At 38.5% G+C, this 26,699-nt stretch overlaps 1 long non-coding RNA gene and 1 pseudogene across 2 annotated transcripts in view; both read right to left on the bottom strand.

Moving 5' to 3' along the window:
- Positions 1-26,699, bottom strand: part of LOC144663489 (uncharacterized) — a 62,210-nt gene that overhangs the window by 9,976 nt on the left and 25,535 nt on the right. The gene's annotated exons all lie outside the window — the stretch shown is intronic.
- Positions 1-26,699, bottom strand: part of LOC144663078 (uncharacterized) — a 55,814-nt pseudogene that overhangs the window by 8,386 nt on the left and 20,729 nt on the right. Inside the window, exon 5 of the transcript XR_013572576.1 lies at positions 7,889-8,050. The product of XR_013572576.1 is annotated as an uncharacterized LOC144663078 (transcript). The remainder of the gene's footprint in view (positions 1-7,888; positions 8,051-26,699) is intronic.

Here is a 26,699-nt window from a genome sequence, read left to right as displayed (position 1 = left end):
TGTCGATGTTTTGCATGATTAGAAACTAATTTTTCAGCTGAACTGTAATTTTTACCATATTTTTTAAACTAGGTAGGTAGCTTTGTGCCTTGCCACTGAGAGAATTTCGGGGGTTTTCAAATTTATTTTTTTCAAAAGTGCGGTGGTTTATTTTTTGTTAAAAGCCATTTTATAACAGTCCATACCCTTCTTAATCAAAAACAATAATTTATTGATTGGCACAAGAAACTCCTTTTCCGCGAATTTAGTTCAAAAATGCCTCTGATCGCTCTTATGGCTATTTTCCCGCCAAAATTAAATCACACTAAAATATCACAAAACATCGAAAAAATTACATTTCAAAATGAAAAAAATGTATTTTAATTTATTTGAAAGAGTACAAACTTCAGCAAATGTGTTAGAAATTGATTTCCATATAATTGTGTTAATTGAAGTTAATAGATACCGTAGGCCGTGCATAAATTCATTGTGTATTTCCCGCGAAAATTTAGTCATATTATGTAAGTATTGCTTTGATTTTCATACTATATCCAGATCAGTTTGGTTTGTCTGAAAAGCTAGAATATAAAACTAATATATAAGGCGGTCTTAGTAGTAATGATCCAAGGTATTAAAAAAAGAAACCACACGACGTTATTTCTCCTGGTCGACACGGAACTTTTGTCAGTTTCAGTTTATGTTACCACGGTTCATTCGGGACTAACACTCTTCTAAAGACCATTATGAAGTGTTAGTTTGCTTCACAAGAATCACCTTGTAGTCTTCTCGGATATAGTACAATAAAGTTCAGCTGAGTAATTTTTAACCTATAATCTAAAGTTATAGGAAGCGTATTTTTTCCTTATGCAATTTTGAAATAACGCTAGTGTCATCGTGACGCACCCGATGTAAGTAGTTTTGTGACCAATAAAGGCTGCGGCCGCACTTAGAGAGTTGACTGTGTTAATCTTTTAGAAACCCGGTTAAAAATTTCAAACTAAACTCGGTTAAAGTATGGTTACGATAACTAACTCGGTCAAAATTTTTTAGAGGCCGCATTAAGATCAGACAAGACTGAAGTGTCGTCGCGATTAAGCTACTTGTAAACAGGTGAAATGGCTGGCTTTCTTGATCATGTTAGTTATCGTATGCCCGATTTCTCTTCTGGTTTTGAGATTTATTTCATTTTCTTCCCCTATAATTGTCCAGGGTGTTCTCTTCTGACTTTTAGAAGTAAGTGTTGAACAGGTTAAACTTTCGCCGCACTCTGAGGAGTGAGAGGAATGAGGCATTTCAAATACAGGCGTGATTGAACAGTGCAAACTTGCCTGTTATGGCGAAGCTTGCTGAAGATGCCAAGACAGCCCTGACTGAGCCAAACAATTGTTTCCCTCATCTCACACGGCAGTGATTGACAGGTAAAACAAAAGTTGAATGTGATAAGAAACGGCTTACCTGGCTAAAACTACCCAGAAAGGTAGTTTAGAATTAACCTAACCGGGTTAAAAAATCCATTGTTCTTTGATCAATTTCCATGGGAACCACTAACTTAGTCAAGGGTCGGTTAACTCTTCAAATACGCTGCCGTATCAGACAGTTTTGATAACCCAGTTAACTTTCATTGATTAATTGGAAGTAATCCGGTTAACTCGCCAAGTGCGGCCGTGGCCAAAAACACAAAACATCTCTGTTTTGATATTAATTTGTCGAGGACTGCATTTTCGCTTTGTTCATTGGAAAAAACTGAAATAATTCCCAACTCGTGTGTGAATTTGCATGGAAGCACATTGGTCATCAATTAATATGGGCATAGTTTTTTACCAATATATATAAAAGAGACAAACAAAATTTAATATTTGTCGGTGTTATGTTTTTTTATCAAAACTTTTGGTCGGAATTAGTACCCAAGCGAGGGTTTAGCTAACCCATTATAGTATGCTTAAGATGCGCTCTTTTTTGCTCATGATTTGCCACTATGGGAAAACTTATTTAAGTAGCTGTGGTTTCCTTTCTAGTTAAAAAATACTGTGAATTAAATTAAGATATAAAATTCTACTTTTTGTATCACAAACGCCTAGTCAAACCCGAGAAAGATCGTGATAGTGGGAACAACCACTGTGTTTCGTGTTGTGTACCTTAATAATAATAATAAGCATTAGACAAGGTAAATTTCTGTGTGGCCGTGGTTTGCCTATAACCTTGAAGCAGATTTCATTTGTACTTTAAAAACATTTGTACTATAGAAACCCTAAGAAAAAATAGTGCGAATGAAATATACCTAGCCCGCTTGTTGCCCGGCTTTTTAACTACCAAAATAAGTAATCGCGTGGGGCGATAGATAGCTCATGTAAAGGCAGCAACGCTCACAGTCTTTAAATAGTTTAAAATATCAAGAAATGCTTACACTTGAGTATACACCAGTGACACTGTAATGTATGTCTAACAAATATATTCATTTTTTCTGTACAACAAAATATCGAACATCCAACCAGCATAACGAAAAGGGTAAGCAAGTGATCCTTTTGTTCAAATGTTGAATATTTAAAGAGTTATCCCATGGGTTTAAAAAATATGTTTTTTTTTAGTATATCAATTGCTTCGATTCCCAGGAGCTGGGTGTGGCCATTACAAAACTGTGTATTACCGTTTTATATTTAACAATCAGACTAAAAGCCCGAGTTTTCTATGAGTTAGATTAATCAACGAGGCTCGGCCGAGTCGACTATCGCTATCCAATATTGAGAAACTAACACAATATTGAGAAACTAACACAGAGTCCTCTATGCCCATTCATTGTCAACTGGTACGTCAGCTTCTTGTCGAATAGGAAACAAAGAGTGGTCTGTCACAACACTGTTTCCGATTGGAAGGATGTCAACCGCGGTACTACTCAAGGAAGCGTCAGTGGCCCGTACTTGTTTAACCTGTTCTTAAACGATCTTGACGTCACTCAGCACTGTCCCGATAGTGATCTTACTAAGAATGCAGACGACACTTCTATCCTTGTGACTGTGCGTAAGAACAGTGTAGATGAATCACAAAAGGCACTTAATGTATTTTTTGAATGGACGGAGGTTAATGGAATGTGCTGTAACACAAGCAAATGCGAAGAACTCTGTATGGCTAAAAAAAGGTGTAACAACTAATTTTCCCCGGCTCTGTGTGGCATAGAACAGAATGACGGTCTTACTTTATTAGGTGTCACACTACAAAACGACTGTAAGTTTTCATCTCATGTTAAGAGAATACTTGGAGAAGCTAACAAGTGTCTGTACATTTTAAGATCACTAAGAAAAGATGGATACACGCAGGTAGAGATAGATCATCTCTTTAAGGCTATTGTTCTGACAAAGATTACGTACGCACTTCCAGTCTACGGAACCAGCCAGGCTGATTTAAACACTATACAATGCTTCTAAAAAGGTGCTACAAGCGACGTTACACTTCTAAGTTAGTTAATATTTACGATCTTTTAGAAAAGCGTGACCGCAGATTGTTCACCAAGATCAAGAGCAATGTTGACCATCCATTGTATGCCTTTTGCCGGAAGTCAAAGAGTCATCCAAGAGGCTAAGATCACAAGCGAGTCAACTACCAAGGATTAATACAGAACGTTTTAAAAATAGTTTTTTAATAGATTTAGGTTTAAGTATAATCTGGCTATTTAATAATTCAATATAATTTAAGTGATTTTTACATGTAACGTTTGTTATGTATTTTAATAAGCGCAATAAAGACATTTTATTTTATTAATTTTATTTATTTAAAAACAAACAGTGGACTATCGCTATCCAAAACCTACAATTTTAAGTACTTTTAAGCCAAGGCACAATCATGTTCTATCAGCGAATAGAACACAATGGGAGAACCAATCCTTCTCGCGGATTTCCAATATAACACGACTGCGTTTCTACAAAAAAATGCACAGTTTAGCTAGAATTAAGATGCAGTATGCAGCCTGCTGAATGCCTCTTGCCATGTTACAGTCCTCTGCGCTGAATAGCCTGTAATGCTCGTGCAACAATTCACAAAAACAACTGACTGAAAGATAAAATATAAAAAAGGAGAGACTTTACTGGAGAAATTAATGGGAAAATGGGGAACCCGGTTGTTACCAACGGTTGTCTGGAGGAACTGGGATTTGTTTTCTTCATGCATGTCCTGATTACAGTCATTGCAGTCAAAATGCAGTCATCATCAATATCGTCGACGTCCTCATTATCGTTATCCCCACTGGTGCCCCAAGATCTATGATTGTTATTTTATTATAGGAAATGAAAGCTCAGATTTTTGAACTTCATGGCTAATATTTGCTGAACTTTGTGCTTCTGTGCAAATTCAGATGGGTGTTGGGACAGTGTTTTGTTTTTGTTGTAAAGATCAGATCTTTACAAGTGTATTGAAACCAAGTGATAAAAACGAGAATACAGTCCTCGACAACATAGATCCAAAACAGAGATTTTTTTGTGCGTTTGTTGGTCAAATGAGAGAACATTAAATAAATTGCACACAATTCATCAAGAATATTGTCACGATGACAGTTGTGCTATTGCCAGATAATGTGATTGTAAAAGGAAAAAAAATCGCTTCTTATTACTAAAGATACCAGAATAAAAATTGCTCAGCTAAACTTCTACCTATGTTTACTTGGATCTTGTGTGCATGTTTGCGTCTCTTTTTGGATGAGAACAATTCGAGACGAACTTGAAAAGAGTGGAGCTCCAATTACAACCAGCGTGACAGTAATACTTACATTACAGAGGTCAAACGAACACGGCGTGGGTCATTAAGCATTCATCCTTGTGTAATGATAACACCAGGTAATTCTTCAAGGTTGCCAGTCGCATGCAGTCGGCTGTTACTTCTCTTATAGTGTTTTGGACAGATAGTCATACCTGCTACTCTATTTGCGGATAAGTCAAAGTGCCTTGATCTGCATAAAGTGAGCTCCATCTCAGTGATTGCTGAACTTCGAGATCGCCATCCTCGCTTGCCACTCACACCAAGCAAGAAATAGTAAGTGAACTGTAACGTTTTGTTTACAAGCATCTAACGGAATAATTGTTGTTCTATATCCGAGAAGACTACAAGGTGATTCTTGTGAAGCAAACGAACGATTCAGAATGATATTTATGAGAGTGTTAGTCCCGAATGAAACGTGATAACATAAACTGAAACTGACAAAAGTTCCGTGTCGACCAGGAGAAATAACGTCGTGTGGTTTCTTATTTTAATACCTTGGATCATTACTACTAAGACCGCCTTATATATTAGTTTTATATTCTAGCTTTTCAGACAAACCAAACTGATCTGGATATAGTATGAAAATCAAAGCAATACTTACATAATATGACTAAATTTTCGCGGGAAATACACAATGAATTTATGCACGGCCTACGGTATCTATTAACTTCAATTAACACAATTATTTGGAAATCAATTTCTAACACATTTGCTGAAGTTTGTACTCTTTCAAATAAATTAAAATACATTTTTTTCATTTTGAAATGTAATTTTTTCGATGTTTTGTGATATTTTAGTGTGATTTAATTTTGGCGGGAAAATAGCCATAAGAGCGATCAGAGGCATTTTTGAACTAAATTCGCGGAAAAGGAGTTTCTTGTACCAATCAATAAATTATTGTTTTTGATTAAGAAGGGTATGGACTGTTATAAAATGGCTTTTAACAAAAAACAAACCACCGCACTTTTGAAAAAAATAAATTTGAAAACCCCCGAAATTCACTCTGTGGCAAGGCACAAGCTACCTACCTAGTTTAAAAAATATGGTAAAAATTACAGTTCAGCTGAAAATTAGTTTCTAAGCATGCAAAACATCAACAACTAGTTAATTTACCATGAGAAAAAATTTTGTGCACTCAATGCAAAAGGAAGATGTGTTTCCAGTACCAAGAAGTTGGCCTTTTTTATGTGGAATTTTGGCAGTTTCTGTACCAAAAACTAGGGGGTGGTCAATCTCAGGATTGAAAAGGGAGAAAAGCATTTAAATGCGATCAATCTTAATGTTATCTGATAGGTTTCAAATGCTGAAAATATTAAGGAAATCGGCTGACCCCCATCTTTTGGCATTGCCTGGTTTTCTCTGACAATAACACTTAATGCGGACGAAAACGTAACTTCGCTTTCGATGATACGAGCTGGTCTTCATACAATTCTCTTTCTTTCATCTTTCTTAAAGTTATTGCCGAAATATATATGTGGAATTTCCACTGCCTTCTTTGTATTTTCGCTGTTTTTTAGGCCGTGGTAGGCAAATTAAACCGCTCTTCTACCTTTGGAAAACGACTTGCCTTTTTTTCTCGGAAGTGGAGACAACTACGCCTGAGCAGAATATTATTTGCAGCAAAATCGCTGTCAGACACAAATGCGCATGAGCAAATCATTATTTGTAGGCAGTTATTTGCAGATCACGTGGTGTGGTCTCGGCCAATGAAAAGGGAGTAAAAAATGCATTGAATGATAATACAACTTGACTCTTACGATAGAGAGAAAATCAAAGATCTCTTCGAGATACCGACTATTTTGCATGAAGTATGAGTAGGGGAAATAATAATATTGAAAGCGATTTGCGATGCATTAACCCTTTGACTCCCGAAGGCTTTAGCGCGCACCCACCCCCAAATTCCAGTTTCTTTGACGGCATTTAACACAACTGTGCGAGTGGAAAATATAAACGTATGCGCAGTAAATTCAGACAAATGATTTCTTTCTGGAGTAAACTTTTGTTACAACTAGACACGGTGAAAGACCAACTTATGATTTAAAATGCTTATCAATCTTGATAAATTGATCCCAAACAAAACTCGAAGACAGTGAAAAAAATGTCTTCGCCTCCGCGCGTCATTTTTGTACAAAATATAACAAATAGCTCAAAACACTCTGGTGAAAGGTGGGTTTTCATTCTGTACAACTGTCACTGACATTAATTTAACCACCAGTGGTATTATCTTCGTGCTGAAAAGCGGTACTTAGGGATAATAAAATTATCTGCGAATCATGGTGTCGTGAGATACTAGTAGCGCAAAACCGCTTGCAAAACTACTGAATTCCTTCCACAAAATTCACACTCACAATGCCTTTTATGCTTTCCATCACTATAACTAATAATAAAAATACTCGTTTGTATTTTCTGAAGTACTGTTAGTAAATCTTTACATGTAAAAGGTCGTAACCATAACACAATTAAAATCAAAGCGACTTAAATCAACAACGCGACGGTAAGTCGGCCGAATGAGATGCGTATCAGATATCACCATGTGGTTTTCAAGTCATTTTTCCCACTAGCAGACAAAATTGGAATTGTCCGTGACAAAACTAAAGGACAAATTTTGTCGCGACAATTTTTTGTCAGATAACTTGTATCCGCACTCAAACTACTGATGCTTTACAAACCTATCAAATCTGACAGTTCTTGCGCGTCCTTGCTTTGCAGTCGGCCATGTTTTTCGGCATACAAATCAAAGAAGAACTTACTTATGTCCTTTGTTTACTGTTTGCGAGGATTTTGACAATTCAGCATATTTTGTTTCTTCAGAACGCGATTCCGGCCAGAGTCCAATTGAAGGCCTTCGAGCGAGTTTTATCGGTAAAGAAACTTTCAAGCGTCCTGCAGCTTTAGGTCTTACAGAAACGGCCGGCTAGTAAAATTACAAGAGTAGTTTGAGTCCTAAATCCATCCATAGTTAGTATCCATCACGAAAATTAAAACTCAGTTTCACAACTCCCAGCTTGATTATCCTTGGAAGATGTTAGTATCCATCACGAAAATTAAAACTCAGTTTCACAACTCCCAGCTTGATTATCCTTGGAAGATGTTAAAACAAAGGCTGAATGTACAACCTAAAATAGAGACTAATGAATTAAGAAATTACAAAAAAATTTTTTTTTACCTAAACGGAAATGAGCTGTTGCCCTGTTGCTGTACAGTTTGGCATTCAGGTTGTCATCCTTGCAGTTCACTTGAATTCCTTCCGTGTAGAAGTATATGGCATTGTAAGCTTCTTTTTTCTTGTATTTGGTGTTACCATCTTCAAGGTACACTTGCGCTATTGCTAAAAAAGAAGAAATGCTTATATGGTAATTATCGTAATTTGAAAAACGATTTAACACGATCAGCACCTAGCGTAAAATGGCTTTTTAGTCAGTCCATGCTATCTACTCTTATTTACATGCATTTTAAATCATTACATTTTCTTTATTCGTACATATTTGAGGAATTTAAGAAGTTTTAGATTGTAGACTTTTGTCATTTTGTTGTATTGTCCCCAGTTATGAGGGACACTACAATTTTATGTAACTAACAAATAGGAAACGCACATTTTCAGTAGGCACACTCCGAGCTGCAAAGTGGTTACAGAAATAAGATTTTAAGCGCACAAGAGTTTGCATCTTACTTTAATCCCGGGCTCTTATAAACAATAACCGTTAGATTTTTCTGATCGTTGGGACTGCATGGCATTCTCGTCCCCATAGCTCTTTCGTTTCTCTTAGCCGGCTGAGCCTTGGCACGAGAAAACGAAGGGCTCTGGGGACACAGGATTTCGAGTCCCAGATTCTAGGACTTCCGGTCTTCATGTATGCAGTCATGACGTTTCAAAAGAATGTATGAGAGAGTCGTTACGTTTTCGACTTCCGTTTAGGAATTCTTTGTTCCAAACAGCCAATCAGAAAAATTCGAATTAATTGATAATCGATATTTTTACTTGGTGACCCCTTTAGTCGCAGGACTGGTATCAACGGGGGCCCTGTGTAAAATAAAATAAATTAAAAATAAAAGAGAGTATGTATAAAATATATATCTATCTATAAGAACTTACTACTTAAAAAAGATACCGCTAAAATGCTAAAAAAAGTTAAAAAGTTTTAAAGTCCCCAGAAGTCCCCAGTTTAAAATGTCCCCAGTAGTAATGTACTACACTCTGAGGCAAATTTGCCTTAGAGATGTAGTACATCACTACTTCTAGTGGTGGGCCCAAAATATGGGGATAAAAATGGATTCAAATATTGGAATCAAATATTAGAATCAAAACTGAAATTCAAACCCTAGAAAAACCAAGCCTGAAAACCAACCCTAACTCAACCCTTGGTTCAAAATAAAAAAAAAACTTCTTATACTATTTTTAAAATATGGAAAATCAGGTATATACCCCGCTGAGTTGTCTCATTATTAATATTTAAACACCTTGAACATCTGCCCTATGTTTAGTATGTCAACCAATCATAACTTTCATTTTTTAGTCAAAATTGTTTCTTAAATGTATTATTTTTTCAAATTGGTTTCAAAGTTGGTTTTAGATTTGGTTATCAAAAAAATTCTTATACTTTTTTCAAAATTTTTATTTTAGTGCGTTTAAACAAACCTTAGATCAAAACCTAGGATCATAACCAAGGATAAACATATGAGTTTGTCTTTAATATCCATAAGGATATGTTTCTATACATCTTTCCGATATGTATTTTATTGCGCGCTTGTCATATCTAAAGGTGTATACCTTTTCTTCATATTTGTTTACAATTTGTTTATTCTGTCTGGTTATTTTATTTTCATTTACTAATGTGAGTTCTTTGATCTCGTTTTTTACAATTTTAATCATATTTGTGTGATTTAGTATTTGGGAATTTTCGTGGTTAAGGCTGAAACCTTTAATAACGCATTTCTGCTTATTATTACCATATATGAAACTATAATTCTTTGGTCCTCCTGAAACGAATGTATTATTTATAGATTCGCCGTCTAACTCATCTGTTAAATCGCCTAGCATGTCGCCTGTTTCTATTACCTTACCATTCTGGGATTCAATATACACAATACTATCTGTATCAAAATATAATACCTGTTTATCTAAATAGTCTAGTTTTTCATACAACATTAACCGTGCACTGCTAGTCGTGAAACAGGCTACATAGATATTTGTATTATAGGAATTATCAACAAACTGATCCTTATAAGTGTAACTCATCTGTACCATCTCATCAGTTATGAAATTCATGTTTAAATTACCTATAGTATCGTCGAGAACTACTTGATAAAATTCATTTATATCAGTTACGTATTTACATTGATTCATGTTATTTCGTTGTCCAAATTTACCCCAAAGTGAGTTTAAGCACATTTTTGCAATAGCTCGTAAACCTGAATTTTCATGTAATTCACCTAATTCAATGTCTAAATTCGTTTTGACTTTATTTCTGAATATCATTTCTTCTTTGTCATTTTTAAAATTATATTTTGTTGATTCAAGTTTGAGCTTCATGAATTTTTTTATATAACTTTTGAATAGATCATCGGATGAATTTTCAAAATGCCATACCTCATATATTTTTATGATATTATAACCTTTTTCAATGGCTTTATTGAGTTCATCGGTTGTCCATGTACCAATAAATGATCGTTCATTTTCACTATGTTGGCATCTTTCTTGTTGTTTTGATTTAGCACATGATATACACAGAGGGAACATTAGCTTTTCAGCCTTCTCACATTTGATTCTCTGAGGTAGAACAGCATGGTATAATTCTCTTGGAGCTAAAATTTTACATTTTATGAATCCATACCATTTTGTATCGTATTTTTCTGGTGATATTATCTTTTTAGGATGACCAATGGGATATTTTTTGTAGAACTGAACCGTAGGATATAAGGAGCAAAAGTCAACGTATTTACCACATTCGCCTTCTTTGAATTTGTACAATAATTTGGTAGCATTGGTCCGACCGCCATAGAAAGCATCTCTCGGGTTTAGTGGTCCAATCACTTCTCTATTCCAATCATTTTTATAATATTTCTGAAAACTTTTATCCTTTTTTAATTTACATTCCCACATCTCAATAAGATTGTAACCAGCATCTGTTATTTTGTTATTTTTAACTTGTGTTTTATTATACAAAGTACCCATATCACATTGATTCTTATTATTGATTACATCAGGCTTGTAACAATCTTGACAGCCATGCCAGAAACAGCCTTGAAATTCATAAATAGTATTTGTAGATGCACAAAAACCATCTACTTTTAATTTGTTATTGTTGCATTTGATAACTTTTTCACCACCTTCCAAGGCATGTTGAATTTTAATTTTATTTTTATTACTTATGTAATCAAGCCATGCAATACTAACTGCACTATGGTTTTCTGTTTGAACAACATTATCAACCACAGCTATGGTATTTTTAGGCATATAATTCCCTCTATAAATAGCCATACAAACACCGGCTATTGTAATGTATTTTAGTGGATCGATATTTTCTTGATTCATGAAATCTTGCCTGAATTTTAACATACATCTTCTTAATATATCAACATCTGACCTACAGTATTCAATTATTTCTTTTTTGAAATCGAAAACATAATTTTCATTAACACGCTCATTATACCATTGTAAAAATTTATCTCTATCTTGTGTTTTCATTTGATTAAACCCATAATGTTTTTTTGCAGGCATATTACCAATATAGTTTTGATTACACAGTTTGTTAAAATAATGTGGAAAGTAACCTTTTTTAAGCTGGCTTAAACCAAAAGTTTTAGGAAACGATGATAAGGGTTGCTGAATAAAATTTAAGCTGTCAATTATTTTGATTCTTAATTGTGGAATTTCCATCATCATAATTTTTGCACCATTGTAAATACAATAAGGTTTGAACCCATTATCAATACACCATTTAAGAATAAAATGGGAATCATACCCTTTGGAATTGTGAGCCAGAAGTGTATATCCTTTATATTTTTCATTGAGAATTCCATTACAAAAACTATTAATATCATTGAAGATTGTTTCATTACCAATGAAATCATGACATATAGCTAAATTAACTTCATGTAGTCCAGTGTTTTGTTCACATTCGAAATCAAAGAATAAATAATTTTCATTATACGTTTTGCATGGGTAACAATAATCTTTTTTAGGAATGCTTTTATTTAATCCGCAAGGGATTTTGTTATCTTTGATACAATTTCCTCCCTTACATTTTATTTTTTTCATGAAACATTCATGCTTGTTTTCACAATATTTATTACAATTTTTACATCTTTTGAAACCACATTTATGTATTTTAATATATGGTTTTAGTATGATTTGATTGCATTTTAAACACTTTGCAACGGATTTACATACTGAATCATCATCTTTTTTCGATCGGTTACTAGTATGGTTTTTAAAACAACTATTACCATGGAAAACACGATTGCAGTGATTGCAGGTTACGTCTTTACCATCACATTTATTACCATCTGGAAAATATTTAAAACAACATAGGCATTTTTGGGGACATTTATGTTTATCACGTTTCGTATAAGTTTTTTTACAAGAATGGCAGTAATATACTGCATCTAAAAACGCTGTCATTGATTTTATGACATCGAAATGATTCCGTGTTTTGTATAAATAAATTTTGTCTGTTTTACCATTATTAGCTGTATATATGATTTCATTAAACTGCTCAGAATCGATAATGTTAATCTCAATATCTAAATACGATGCAAAGCTGTTTACATCTTCTAAAGAATTTCCATAATCATTAATTTCAACATTAGCATTATTATGAAGTTCTTTGGCTTGAATTTCTTGTAGTTTTCGGCTTTTATTGAAACCATCTTTCAACTGAGTTGTGGTGTAATTCTCAGGGTGTAAATTAGCATAAGCTGTTACAATGGCCCTTGCTAAACATATTGTGTCATTATTTTTTATTGTGATAATACATTGCTTTCTATTCACTGTTTGTTTTGATAAATATAACCGACCTTTTCCAGCCGGTATTTTAACAGATTGAACAATAATTTTACATTTTTCTAAATCTATTGTTTTGTACTCAAGCGTATTGATTACATCTGAAAGTTGATTTAACTTGAAATCAGAAACTTTTAACATTTTTGTTGAGATTGGATGATCTAATTCATCATTTGAAATTATCAATCTGACACACATGTACGTTAGGAGTTATGGCGCAAACCCGCAAACCGTGACAACTCACTCGGCTCGCCCAGGCTCGCCTCGCTCCTTGTCACACGGTTTGCGGGTTTGCGCCCATAACTCCTAACGTACATGTGTGTGTGCGCGTGACAACTCACTCGGCTCGCCCAGGCTCGCCTCGCTCCTTGTCACACGGTTTGCGGGTTTGCGTCCATAACTCCTAACGTACATGTGTGTGTGCGGATCGCAAGCCGCTTTTTTATCCCTCTTGCGCCACGAGTTACAAAAAAGGCTTTCGGCGGCACCTCTAACGGCCAGCAGCAACATAGTGCGCCACCTGTGCGCTAGATTTATTTCCCAATTGAACAAATATTTTTCTTTGGTATATACAACAGATGGCTGCCGCAAGATATTCGTCAGAAGTTTTGCAAGCTATGATGGAGGAAAACATCCGTGAATTTCAAAGAAACCCACAAAGAAATTTAACTTTTTTACTGACCCAAACAGATTTTAATGAATGGCTACGTGTGTGGAAAATGACCATACCGGAATCTGACAGAAATAACAAAGATCTTTACACTTTTGCAAGAAAAAACAAAAAAAAGTTTCATGATCTTTTAGTAAGCGAAATTGATGACTTAAAAAGCTTAAAAGCGAGCTTTGGTCTGGAAGTTAAATTTTCGATACAAAGAGACGGTGTTACCCAACACATGGAACACTATTTCAAAGAAAGAGAACCCCACGTTTTCACAGGATACAAAAAAGACGAAATAAAACCAATTTTTGACAATTTTATTGAAAAAGTAAAGGGAGAAATCGAGTCTTGGTCAGAAAGAGGCTCAGGCTGGGTTATTGAAAGAATAACTGAGGCGTACATCAACGTTGCGCGTTACCAGCCATTGCGAGGTGGAACTTACTTGCGATTGCCTTCAAAATTGGCAAAAAAGAAAGCAATCATTAATGTACAAAACAGGGACAACGAATGCCTTAAGTGGGCTTTGAGATCTGCTTTATTTCCACCTGAAAACGGCAAAGATCCCCAAAGAACAAGCAAATACCCAGTTGACGACGGCATAAACTACGATGGAATAGATTTTCCAACGCCAGTAAAGCAAATTGACAAGCTTGAGGCGCAAAACAGCCACCTCGCAATAAACGTCTTTGGATGGAAAGATGGCCATGCGATTCCACTCAGAATTAGCGAAAAAGAAAAAAGCATTCCTCGTATTTGTCTTATGTTAATTGAGTCAGGATTAATTCAGCACTACTGTTTTGTAAAAAGAGTAAGCGCTCTGCTTTACGATCAGAGCAAATCACACAACAAAAAACACTTTTGCATGATGTGCTTGACAGGTTTTTCAAGAGCAGACTTGCTTGAGAACCACGAAAAACATTGCAATGGAGTTAATGGCAGGCCGACAAGGATCGAGATGCCGGAAGAGGGGAAAAACACACTTTCTTTTCAAAACTACCACAAGCAAATGAAAGTGCCTTTTGTGATTTACGCCGACTGTGAGGCATTAGTAAGGCCTATGCAACGATGTAAACGCGAAACAACAGAGGACCGCCAAAAGCAAAAAGATCTTGGTAAAAAAGTGGAAGACTTGAAGCAAAAAAGCTACACAGAAAAGACAGAACAGCACGAGGCATGCGGATTCTCTTACACAGTGGTAAGGAGCGACGGAAAAAACGAAAAGCCCTTCGTTTACAGAGGAGAAAACGCCATGGAAGTGTTTTTAAACTGCCTTTTAATCGAAGAGCAAAAAATAAGGCATGAATTGTCAAAGCAAAACCCCATTGTTATGACTTGGAAAGACTGGGAAAACTTTAAAAATGCAACCGTTTGCCACATTTGCGAAGACCCGTTGATGAAACAAAACTTTTTAGACTCGTTGCCGGTTTGGATTGGGAATGAAAAGAAAAAAACTCTTGATTACTTTGGGCAGATGCACAAAAAATGTTATTACAAAAAGGAAAAAGAGGCGAGAAACCTTAAGGAGGACCATAGCTGTGAGCTGAAAAAGTTGACAAAAAAAGAACAAAAAGAGGCCGCAAAAAACCAAGAAAATTGCCTGGCTTGCAGGGTGGCCCATCACTATGAGCTGAAAAAGTTGACAAAAAAAGAACACAAAGAGGCCGCAAAAAACCAAGAAAATTGCCTGGCTTGCCGCAAGCCGCTTATCCAGCCAAGCTACAAAGATGTGGTAAAGGACCATTGCCACATAACAGGGAAGTACCGAGGAGCAGCGCACAACTTGTGCAATCTGTTGATGCGAATAAACCCAAAGACGATCCAAATACCAGTTGTATTTCACAACCTGAGGGGCTATGACGCGCACCATTTAATGCAGGCGATGTCAAAGATTTCAAAAGAGGCCCAGAAAGAGGTAAAATGTGTTGCAAACAACATGGAAAAATACATCACATTTTCACTGGGCGGCTTAAGGTTTATTGACAGCTTAAACTTTCTACAAGGAAGCCTTGATTCACTTGTAAAAGGCATGCCAAAAGAGGCATTAGAAATAACAAAATCTATTTCTAAAGAAAATTACAAACTTCTTTTCAAAAAGGGAATCTACCCTTACGAGTACATAGACTCTTGGGAAAGATTTAGAGAAACAAGTTTGCCAGAAAAAGAGAAGTTTTACAGCAAGCTGAACGACGAGCACATAACAGACGAAGAGTATGCACACGCTCAAAAAGTGTGGAAAACCTTTGGCTGCCGAAATCTTGGAGACTACCACGATTTGTATGTTAAAACAGACGTAACTCTGTTAGCCGACGTTTTTGAAAACTTTAGAAAATTATGCCTTGAGAAGTATGGCCTAGACCCAGCCCACTATTACACGTCGCCAGGCCTTTCTTGGGACGCGCTCTTGAAAAAGACACGCGTGGAGCTTGAGCTACTCACTGACTATGAAATGCATAGCTTTGTGGAAAGGGGAATAAGAGGCGGAATTTCAATGGTCAGCAAGAGATACGCAAAGGCAAACAACCCATATGTTGAGGGTTTTGACTCGAGCCAGCCCAAAAAATACATAACGTACCTTGATGCAAATAACCTTTACGGCTGGGCAATGAGCAAACCACTGCCGAAAAGCGGTTTTAGATGGAAAAAGGTAATGCCAACAGAAAAAGAAATAATGACAAAAAAGGAGCAAGCAAAAGCTGGATGGATTTTGGAGGTAGACCTTGAATACCCCGCCAAACTGCACAGAGCCCACAACAGCTATCCATTAGCACCAGAGAAAAAGAAAATAAACGAAGAAAAGTTTTCACCTTACCAGAAAAAAATAATAAAAGATCTTGATTTGAAACTGCCAGACAGCAAAAAGCTCGTATTGACTCTCGAAAACAAAACCAATTACGTCGTGCATTACAGAAACCTGCAGTTTTATCTGAAACAAGGAATGAAGCTCAAAAAGGTGCACAGGGTTTTGGAGTTTGAACAAGAGGCGTGGATGGAGCCGTATATCCGAATGAACACAGAATTTAGGAAAAAAGCAAAAAGTGTCTTTGAAAAGAACTTTTACAAGCTCATGAATAACTCTGTTTTCGGGAAAACAATGGAAAACTTGAGAAACCGAGTAGACATAAAAATAGTTCGGAGCGACGAAAAATACAAAATAAGAAAACTGGTTGCCAGCCCATTGTATTCAAGGCATGTAATGTTTTCAAACGATTTGGTTGGAATAGACATGCACAAAAGCAGGCTTTTTCTCAACAAGCCGGTCTACACAGGAATGACTATCCTCGATGTAAGTAAGATATGCATGTATGACTTCTATTACAACCACCTGAAAAAGGAGTATGGACCAAAATGCGAGTTGCTTTACACAGACACCGACAGTCTTTTGCTTGAGATAGAAACAGAGGATATTTACAAAGATATTTATCAAAACAAAACTTTGTACGACACAAGCGACTACCCAAAAGAGCATCCGCTGCATTCAAACAAAAACAAAAAGGTCTTGGGAAAAATGAAAGACGAATGCGCAGGAACCCCCATATCAGAGTGTGTTTGTTTGAGGCCCAAAATGTACTCGATAATGACGGAAGGTGAAAGCAAAAATGAAATTGAAAAAATAAAGAAAGACTTCCCTGAGGCGAAAATAAAAGAGTGCACCTGCGAAGGAAAAAAAATGCAGGCAATAATGGCAAACGACGAAGAATTGGTCAAAAAAATAAAAAAGAAACATCCGAAAGCAAGCGTGTCAAAATGCTGTAACACGATAAAAGTGGACGAAAAAAATATCAAAAAAGCGAAGGGTGTAAAAAAGTGTGTGATAGAGAAGCGGATTGAACATGAAGACTTTAAAAATACACTATTTCAAAACAAAGAGAGTTTTCACGAAATGCACATGCTAAGGAGCTATGCGCACGAAATGCATTCTATAGTTGTAAACAAAAAATCGCTGTCGCCTTTTGACTCAAAGCGATGGATAGCGGATGATGGGATACATACAAATGCTTACGGGTATAAGTTTTGCGAAACAGAACGTTTATAGCTTTTCTGAGCCCAAGGGGCTCAAGCACTAAGTGCTTGGTGGTAACTGTGTATTTGGAGGAATAACAAGCAATTCTTCACGCACGAAGCCGCGCTTTGGACCATCGTGCAAGTAATAAAGAACTGGCTGATTAGGTTTAGTAACAGACCTTTCAATGCTGTAGACTTTTAATGACCAAATCGGATCTGTTGCCCTTTTTACGCCGCCTTCCAGCTCGCCAGGTTGGTAGAGAAAGCGCACATTAACGAGAGAGGGGAGTTTTTTTTCTTTCTTGCCAACAGGTCTTGTATATTTTGAGGACGGTTTTGACGAAACAGCCTTTTCTTTGATTGCAGCAGCAGGTTTCTTGCCAGTAAGACTGGTTACTTCGTTGTTCAGAGCGGTAACAACTTCGGGAAGCCTTTTTACCCACGCTGTCGACCGCTGGCCAGATGGCAGGTTCATCTCGACACCGTACTGATAACCAAACAGGCGCCCTGCCAGTGTTTGATTAAAACGTTCAACAATAGCTTGATCTCTGTGGATATTAACACGCCCGCGTCTAATATAGGTTTTGTGATTTTCCATTTCTTTGGTAACAGCGCCCATGAATTCGCGACCAGGGTCAACTTGCAGCATTTGTGGCCATTTTAGTGCACTTCGCCTGTAAATTGTCTGAAAACCTTTTGCAACCTCAGTTGAATCTTTGGAGGTCAAAGGCTCGGCCTCTTTGAAACGGCTGGCAACGTCAACAACAGTCAGCGCGTATTTGTAAACTTTTCGCCCTCGCGGCAGTTTGTCGTGTGGCAGAAAAAGAAGGTCCGCCTGGTGGACCGCGTTTGGAGAAGAAACATCGAATTTTGGGCGAGGAACGTATCGTGGTGCCGGAAGGTAGATCTGCCAAAGGGCCTGCTTAACTAGCCACTTTTTTGCGGCATCTTCGGAAACCTTGGCAGCCTCGGCTAATTTTTTTATCGCAGCAATTCCCTTCCAATAGCCCTGGGGGCTATAGTAGACTTTTGAGATCTTTGCATCCATGCGTATACAAGAAAAAAAGAAACGTTTAAAGAAACCGAAAGGCAGCGTACCCAAGTGCAAGCGCGCCAGCGCCAACGAACATAAGTTCACCTTGTTTCTGCTGCTCACTTGGCTGATAGAAATCAGAGAACTTGGGTTCTTTCGGAGGAATCATTTGTTTGTCAGGATGTGCCTGGTTGTAGAGTTTGAAAGCGTAGTCAGTGTTTGTGAAGTTCTGTTTGGCCTGCTCTTTTATTTCCGCGTTGGTTTGTATCCAGTCGAGGAGCTTGGTGCGGTCGCGAGAGTACTTCGCGTAAGCTGCCTGGTAAGCCTCGAGAGCTTTGTCGTGTCTTTCTTTTTCTTTCAAAGCGGCGTCATCTCCGCCACCCAAAGCACGAGCAAGGTAGTTGCCGCCAATGAAAGCAGCAGCGTTTAAGATAGCGCCGCCAGCCATAATAGCGATGCTTGCCATTTTTGAACTTTGTTAATATATTATTAACATTTTTTTAATTGGTGGGGAGAATTTTCTGGTCCTCGAGATACTGTTTAAGTGCAACGCTGCCAGCCATGACGGCTGTGAACTTTACATAGTTCATAAAACTGCTGCTTGGGTCGGATGTGAAGTTTTCTTTTACAACTTTTTTGGCAGCCCAGCCGATTCCGGCGGCTAGACCTGTAATGGTGGCGGCATCCATGAGTGTTTTCACGAGCTTGTTGTCGGACATGACAGTTAAGTATAAAATAAGAAAAAATATTCAATTGAATTGAATATTATTCTTCACCGTTTTGCGAAGCAAAGTTTGCAACTTTTTTACCTTCATTGTAACCTAATTCTCTACCTTTTTTAAAAATTGTATCCTCATCCTTTTGCAACAAAATAGCGGTTTTAACGCATTTTTTGGAAAATTCAAACCAAAGTAATGCAATGCCGGCCATAGCTGCACCTTTAACAAGGCCATCAAGAATAAAATCAAGGGACATTGTCGGTATAATAAATGAAAAATAAATATTCAAAAGAAACTTTTTAATCCATTGGACGGATTCCTCTTTTTGGTTGCGGGATTCTCGATGCCGCAGGTGCCTTTGGCACTCTCTCTCTTTCTGAGTTTTCAACACTTTGCGAAAATGTGCCTTCGTTTTTCTCTGTTGTAACTTGAGAGTCAGCAGGAGCATTTCTTATTTTATTGAAAAAGGCTCTGATGTCTTCGCGTTTGACATAAGTTGTAATAATTGTAACGCTCAAACCAAGCAAAGAGATCCATTGGGTTGTGCTTAAACCGCGGGAAGCAGCCTCGGGTGTCTCTTCGGGAGCAGTTACCTTTTGCTTCGCAGCGGCAGATTTCTTTTCTTTGTCTTTTGCAATGATTGCCTGGGCATCAATCGCAGCTTTTTTCTGTGCTTCACGAGCCTGTTTTGTTTTTTCAGCTGCAAGCTTGCCAGCAGCCACTCGCTTTGGATTTTTGGCAGGCTTTGTTGCTGGAGTTGTTGAAGTAACTGGTTTCTGTTCTTCTTGAGCGATCGGAGTTTGTGATTCACGTTGTTCGAGCTCAGCCATTATATAATGAGAAAAAAATAATATTTAAATGAAAAATGCTCAGCAAACTTTTTTGGTCAGCAATTTTTAAGCATTGTTCAGTAATTACTTAGCATTTTCTTAGCATTTCTCAGAAAAATCTTCAGTAGTGTGTGTCTCCGCATCTTTGGAAGCACCTTTGGTGTGCGACTTTGTTGCTTCGTTTAAATCAATGTGCTTTGTTGTTATGAGCGCAGCATTTGCAACGGCAAGAAAGCGGCCGCATTTCAAAGCCAGACCGCCTGCCAAAGTGGACAGCTCTTTGCTGATGATGTAGTCGTTTTTGAGTTCCTTCTGATAATCATTGACGTCCTTGATATTTACGGCCATACCAACGACTTTAGTTACAAGAAAAATAAAGCTGTCGATCAAGCTGTCGGTTGTTTTATTCCCAACGTATGCCTCATATCTCTTGAAGTACTTTTCAACTTCTTTATCTGTCAAGCGCTTCACCTGCTCGTATGTCAGCTGCACACCGATTGCTTCTTTGGCTTTTCCTGTTGAAACAAGGATTGCAAGCTGTTCACGCAAAGCAGGAATGTCAGGGCCCTGAATGAGCCCAAAGGGCTCAAGCCCGAAGGGCTTGGTTGCCATAGCGCTTTGTGTACTTTCTGGTTCAGCTCCTAGCAGTTCCATTACGGAAGCAAATTCTTGTTCACTTGCAGCGTGGTTCACGCTCTCGGAATGGGAAGTTGCAAACGGGTCAGCCATTTATTACTCTAAAAAATATGTTCAATAAAAAAATTCTGTGCCGTAAGGGTGGCGATGAGAAATAACAAGATGCGAAAACTTATTTTTTTTTAGCTTTGAAATGACTTCTTTGTAATCTTCATGGGAAAGTTCGCCAGAGTAATCCTCAAAGATTGCCTTCGTGGTCTTGGCAGAGGGGGTGTAAAAGAAAACGATTGCCGCAACATTTTCGCGGAATGAGGCTGTTATGCTTGTCATTTTTTGAGTCAGCACCCATATGCTCAAGCCTGCGTGGCGAGCAGAGAAAGCAAGATTCACCAACTCCCCTGTTCTTCCTTTTACATCTTTCGAAGCAGCGCAGTCGTCGAGGATTATAAGCGTGTTCGTACCCTCAAAAAGAATTCTTGCCAGACTTAACCAATATTCAACCTCGTGCTGCTCGCAAATGAAAACAAAAAATCGAAGATCTTCCTCAGCAAAGCGATAATAAGTCTTGTTGTGCGCGAAAGTCGGGCAGATGAGCACGATATAGTCAAACTTGCCGCGGAAAGGGCCACAAAGCTGATTGACCACGTACCTTGTTTTTCCTGAGTTCGTTGGTCCCACAATGAGAGCGTTGAAGGGTATGTTGGAAGGATCCATCTTCGTTCGTATATTAATAAAGCACAGATTCTAACTGCCTGTTAATTATATTCATTTGGGCGTCGCTGATTACGTAAATGTGGCAGTTCAAATTACCTGAGCCGCTTGTTTTCCTCTCTAGCTCAAGCTGTACGCCATCCTTTGTGTTCACAAGGCGCGTGCCGCTTCCGTGCATCTCGTGGTCAGCCATGGAACGCAGATCAATCAGAAGGCCAAACTTGTCTTCGGTATAAAACTTTTGCAGGTTCATGTGCTGCGTTTTTTTTTCTTTCATAAAGAATCTTTTAACTTCTTCCCAAATGTCCATTCCTTCGATGCCGTTGTTGTACAGCATGTTTGGCGAGCCGTTGACAGTGACGCTTACTTTTGTAAGGTCCGGGTTAATGTACTTTTCTGAGCTCCTTGCACCTTTGGCATATTGCTCAATAAATAGGAGCAAGATACCTTTTAGGGACCTCCTCTGCGGGTTGACCCTGAGATTCAGACGTGTGTCGGAGCCTTTTGCAAAAGTCACCACTTTGTCCCTCTGGATGTGGTCGTAAGCGAACTCTTTGCCGCCCGAGTAAGCGCTGAACGCCTCATCTGCAATTTCCTTGCTTCTTATCATTTCGTACTCTAGCTGTATGTTTGTCAGCTTGTATTTCAGTTTTGTTGCATCTGAGCCTCTTACAACATGTTCGGCTGCCGCGAGCTTCAGTTCGAACAGAAGATCGTTGTATAGTGCCTGTGGATAAAATGCTCCGTGGTCAGTTAAAATCTGGTGATCCAGACGGATGCGGTATTTATTACCATATAGCTCATTCAGCTTTTTTTCTGCGTCGACTCCTGAAGTTTTCTTATCGCCAGCATTTGAGCGAATTTTGTTGAGGTCCTCGCTCTGAATGCCCTCTGGCACCCTGTCGTCGCGCTCCTCCTGCGAAAGGAAAAAATCCTCAAATATTTTGTAGATGTCATAGCCAACCGTGTCCTGCACGACGGTGCCTTCGTACTTTACAACAAACTTGTCGACCAGAGCTCGGCTGACGTTGTCAACCAGAAAGTTGTTGGCATGGCCTCCGCTCAAGTCGATGTTGAAGCGCAGCGCCAGCGAGCCAGGCACAATGACCTCGTTTTCGTTCAGCTTTGGCACTGAAACATACAACGTTTCCTCTGGATTGGCTTCAGTGCGGTCAAAAGTGATTCGTTTTACAGCTCGCTCGGCTTTCAGTGCGCCGAGGGTTTTCTCTACGCGTCCCGGTCGAAGGTTTTCTTGAACAGCAGCCATCTCTCGATTGGTTTTATTGTTAAATTGAAAAGTTTAATTTGAAAATATATATAAATTACGTGATGGCAACAGGTGGTGGTGATTTTGGATACGAGGACCCTGATTTGGACCGAGATCTTGACCACAACAGTGATAACGATGATGAAGAGGAACAAGAGGTCGACACAACCCGACCATTTCAGCCCGGGATGGTATCCACACCCTACCATGGGGGTGAACAACATGAAATGCAAACAATGCAGCACGAACAGAGCGGGCTGCCAGAAACATCCTACGACGAAACACCTTTGCTTGAAAGAACCCCTTCAATAAGTGATCTTCAAAATGAAAGTAATTTGCGACAAAAACTAAAAAAAGCAGTAGACATGATAAAAGGCAAATTTCCCAAAGCAAACTTTGAAAAAATAAAAATCAGAAGAGGCAAAGGGAAAAATGAGGGTAAAATTGTTGCTGTAGGAACAAAAAAAGGCGAGTACAAGATTCTAAAAGAAAATGAGTCAGGCTTCATGAAAAGCTTTTTAGACAGCTTCAAAGATGAACTTGGGCCGTCAGCTGAAGATATTATTGCTCAAAAAAATGAGAGCATAAGAGATGTACGCCAAACATTAAGAAAAGCTGAACGCCAAAGATTAAGAGAAGCTGAAAAACAACTTCAAGAGGCCCAAAAACTCGCATCGGAAAAAGAAAAAGCCGCCCTAGAAGTGCAAGATCTGAGAAACAAAATCGAGCGAACTCAAGCTCAGATTGAAGCACTTACTCAAGAACACGGTTCGAATCTTGAAAGTGATTCAGAACTACGGAGACTGCAGCAACTGAAAAAAAATTATCAAAAGGATCTTGACAACGCGAAAAAAGAGGTGGTGGCCATTGAAAAACAATCGAAGCAGAAGACAAAAGAACAAACACGGGTCGACCAACTCAGGGCAAGCCTCGCTGCCACAGAGAGAGAAAGAAACACTTTGCAAGAAAGGCTCAACGACACAAGAGCGTTGGATGATCTAAAAGAGCAAGAAGCCGAGCTGAAGCGACAAAACGATGAAGATCAAGCAGTAATACAGGATGAAAATACATCCCCCACTGACAAACAAGCTGCTGAAGAAAGAGTTGCTGAAAGAACCGAGGAGCTCGCACGTTTGCAAACACAGATTGCAGAAAGAGAAAGAGCGCTTCCACTTCGTGAGAGGATCAAAGAAATCTTCAAAAAAAATGGCGTGACAGTAACAGCAATCTTTCTTGCTGCTGGTGTCACGATTGGTGCTGTAATTGGTGCCATTACAAACTCTTTGAAGGCTACCGGCAAAGCGTTGGGGAAAGGCTTAAGTGATGTTGGCTCAAAGGTGGCATCAGCTCTGCCCGGTCTTATTGGCTCGATTGTGAGCTTTCTTTTCAAAACCGCTGGTCAAGTAATTAGCTTTCTTGCAGAGCACACCTGGCTGCTTATACTTGCTGCGGTTGCTTTTCTTGTTGAAAGATACATCAAGAAGAGACGTTAACGCATAAGGGCGTAGAGCAAAGCTGCAGCTCCAACCGCACCAACAGCGACAGTTGCTTTGTTTATTTCGTGTGTATCATTGACTTCGACCTTTGTAGCTTTAGCGCTTTGCGCGCTTTCAGCTTCAGCACCTTCGGTGCTCGTTGGTGCCGTAGTTTTTTTTGTGTCCCTTTGTGACTCCTTGTGTATAGGATTTGAAGGGTGGCTGTTTGGTGGGTTTACCTTTGATGGTCCTCCGGCCATCAGTTTAAGAGCTGCTTTTTTTGTTGATTTATTAACATCATTATTCAATCCTATTTTCATTCCTGCTACAGCCTGCTTCAGCTGATTGTTGTAGCCGACAACGCTTTCTGTGTTTATCACCATACTACCCGGCATCAGCCAGGCACCAGGGCAGACAGCAAGGTTAAGCCGAACCTTCGCTTCATCGATAGAAAGTTGGTATCTTTGAACTGACTTTGCCAGATCTGGTTGCCTTATAGCGTCTTCAACCAACACGAGGAACTCACTTTGAGCCTCCTTTGCGCGGCCGCCTGTGCCAAGTATGCTACTTCGAACGTTGACCTGCGAACCCAGAATACAGTAGACAAAAGCCTCTATCGACTGGTTTACTCTCGACAAACCTGCCTGAGTCAGCCCTTCTGCGGCGTTAGGACAAAACCAGTCTGCCTGTGCATATGCAGCGTCGTCTGGCTCGATATATTGAATTAAGTTACCCTTGCTTGCAGCTCCCCCTTCGTCCGAAAATTTATCGTAATCTGGGTATTTTGCTCCAGAATTTTTTGGTCCAATGTTAGTAAACCAGATATAAACGTCACCAAGTCCGTGGTTTGCGCCTCTTGTGAAACGAAAATCGCTTGACGGGTCGACACCGAACTCAGCGCATATTCTTTTGTACGAAGCCACATCGTATTTGTTGTCGAACTCGCTAAACGTTGGGTCGCCAGGCAAGGCGCTTACGCTCTGAATTCCACCCATCTGAAACAATATTCGCCTGATTGTGAAATAAACGTGAAAGAGGTAAAAATTACGCACAACAGGTGGCAAACTGAGAGCTGAGTGTTCTTCATCAAAAATTTCACGACTTATCCCACTGTCTGTTGTCGCGCACCAGACAGCAAAGTTAAGTTGTTGAGGCCAGTAGCCAATATTTGGGCTAGCAAGCCACCTTTTTGACTCTTTTCCTGATGAATGCTTCAGTTTTGTTTTTTGAAAAATCTCTCTTAATTTCGTTGTGAAATATTGATCTGGTGTGACGTAGATGTTTATTTTGCTGTTAAATATTTTTTTCAAACTCGGTGCGGCTTCGTGAAATCCAACCGCGGGAATTGGCAAAGATGAGCCTTTTGCGCCACTTGGTGACAGCTGTTGTGGAAAACCGCCTGAAATTTGATTCACCCCCAGTGCTTTTTTCATCTCTGGGCTCCAATATTTGCTGTCAGAGCCAAAAACATTTATCAAATGGCCTTGCTCTGCCTTGTAATAAATGTCTGCCGTTGCTGTGTGGTTGTACGCGAACTCAACCTGTGCAACAAATTTTGTTCGGTCAGCGTTTGGATATTTTGCAAGAAAAGGTTTCCACGCATTGTCTTTTGCCGCTTCAGAAATTTTAGTTGCTTCTGGGGTTTTCATCCACTTCATAAAATCTCTTTCTTTGGAATCAGCTCTCGGAATAGGCGGCGCCATTTTATATTAAAGATTTATTTTTCAAAAGATAATTATAAAGATGGTTGTGCTCACAATCGACGCGAGTTCCAACGGGGAAGCTGTTTACTTTGACCAGCCAATTGAAAAACCAAGGTTTATCAGCCTGCTGTCATGCTCGTTACAAAACAGCTGGCGTAATCTGGAAGAAATTGGCTCCATAAGCATTAAACAAAACAATGTGAGCAACAATGTTGCTGTTTTTTTCCCAGGCAACTACAATTTTGATGAAATTACAACTTACCTGACTAATAAGTTCAAAGATCAACAAAAGCTAACAGTAAAAAGGGATGATTTAAAAAGAGGCTTTTCAATAACAAAAACAAAAAGTATTGAAAGCTTTTCTTTTGATAAAAATCTTTCTAAACTTTTTAAGAACACAATTGTTGATGCTTCTAACGCAAGAATTGAAGATTTTACTATACCAGACTTTTATTACATTCACTGCGATTTACTTTCCAAAGAAAATAACTTGTATAATGGAAAGCCAAGTGACATTCTCGCTTGTGTACCAATAACCGGGAAACCTTATGATTTGGTTCATTACCCTCAAAATTTTATCAATAATTCACGTCGAATCGACGCTGTTCAGAGTGTGAACAGTGTCACATTGACCGTCAAAGACAAAACTGGCAGTAAGTTTGACTTTGTTGGAGCTCCGCTGCATTTTGAATTAGAATTAAATTAATATTTTTTTATTGTATACGAGACCATGTCATCTGCTAATGTTCTTCCGAGTGCCCCTGCTTATGGTGTAAGCGAAGAAAACAGCGTAAAACAAACACTGTATCCAGCTTTGCCAAATCAACCAGAAAACTTTAGGTTAACAAAAATCAATCAAATTTGTTCGGATTTTGACAAAGAAGTTGCTAAATACCGAGCTGTTTTGAAAAAGTATAAAAAGGTGAAGTCTGTTTTCCATT

This window comes from Oculina patagonica, chromosome 8 (assembly GCF_052425735.1).
Source record: "Oculina patagonica isolate OP01 chromosome 8, crgOcupat, whole genome shotgun sequence".
Classification (NCBI taxonomy): Eukaryota; Metazoa; Cnidaria; class Anthozoa; order Scleractinia; family Oculinidae; genus Oculina; species Oculina patagonica.
The sequence above is the reverse complement of the archived record's forward strand: the minus strand, read 5'-3'. Positions and strand labels throughout refer to the sequence as shown.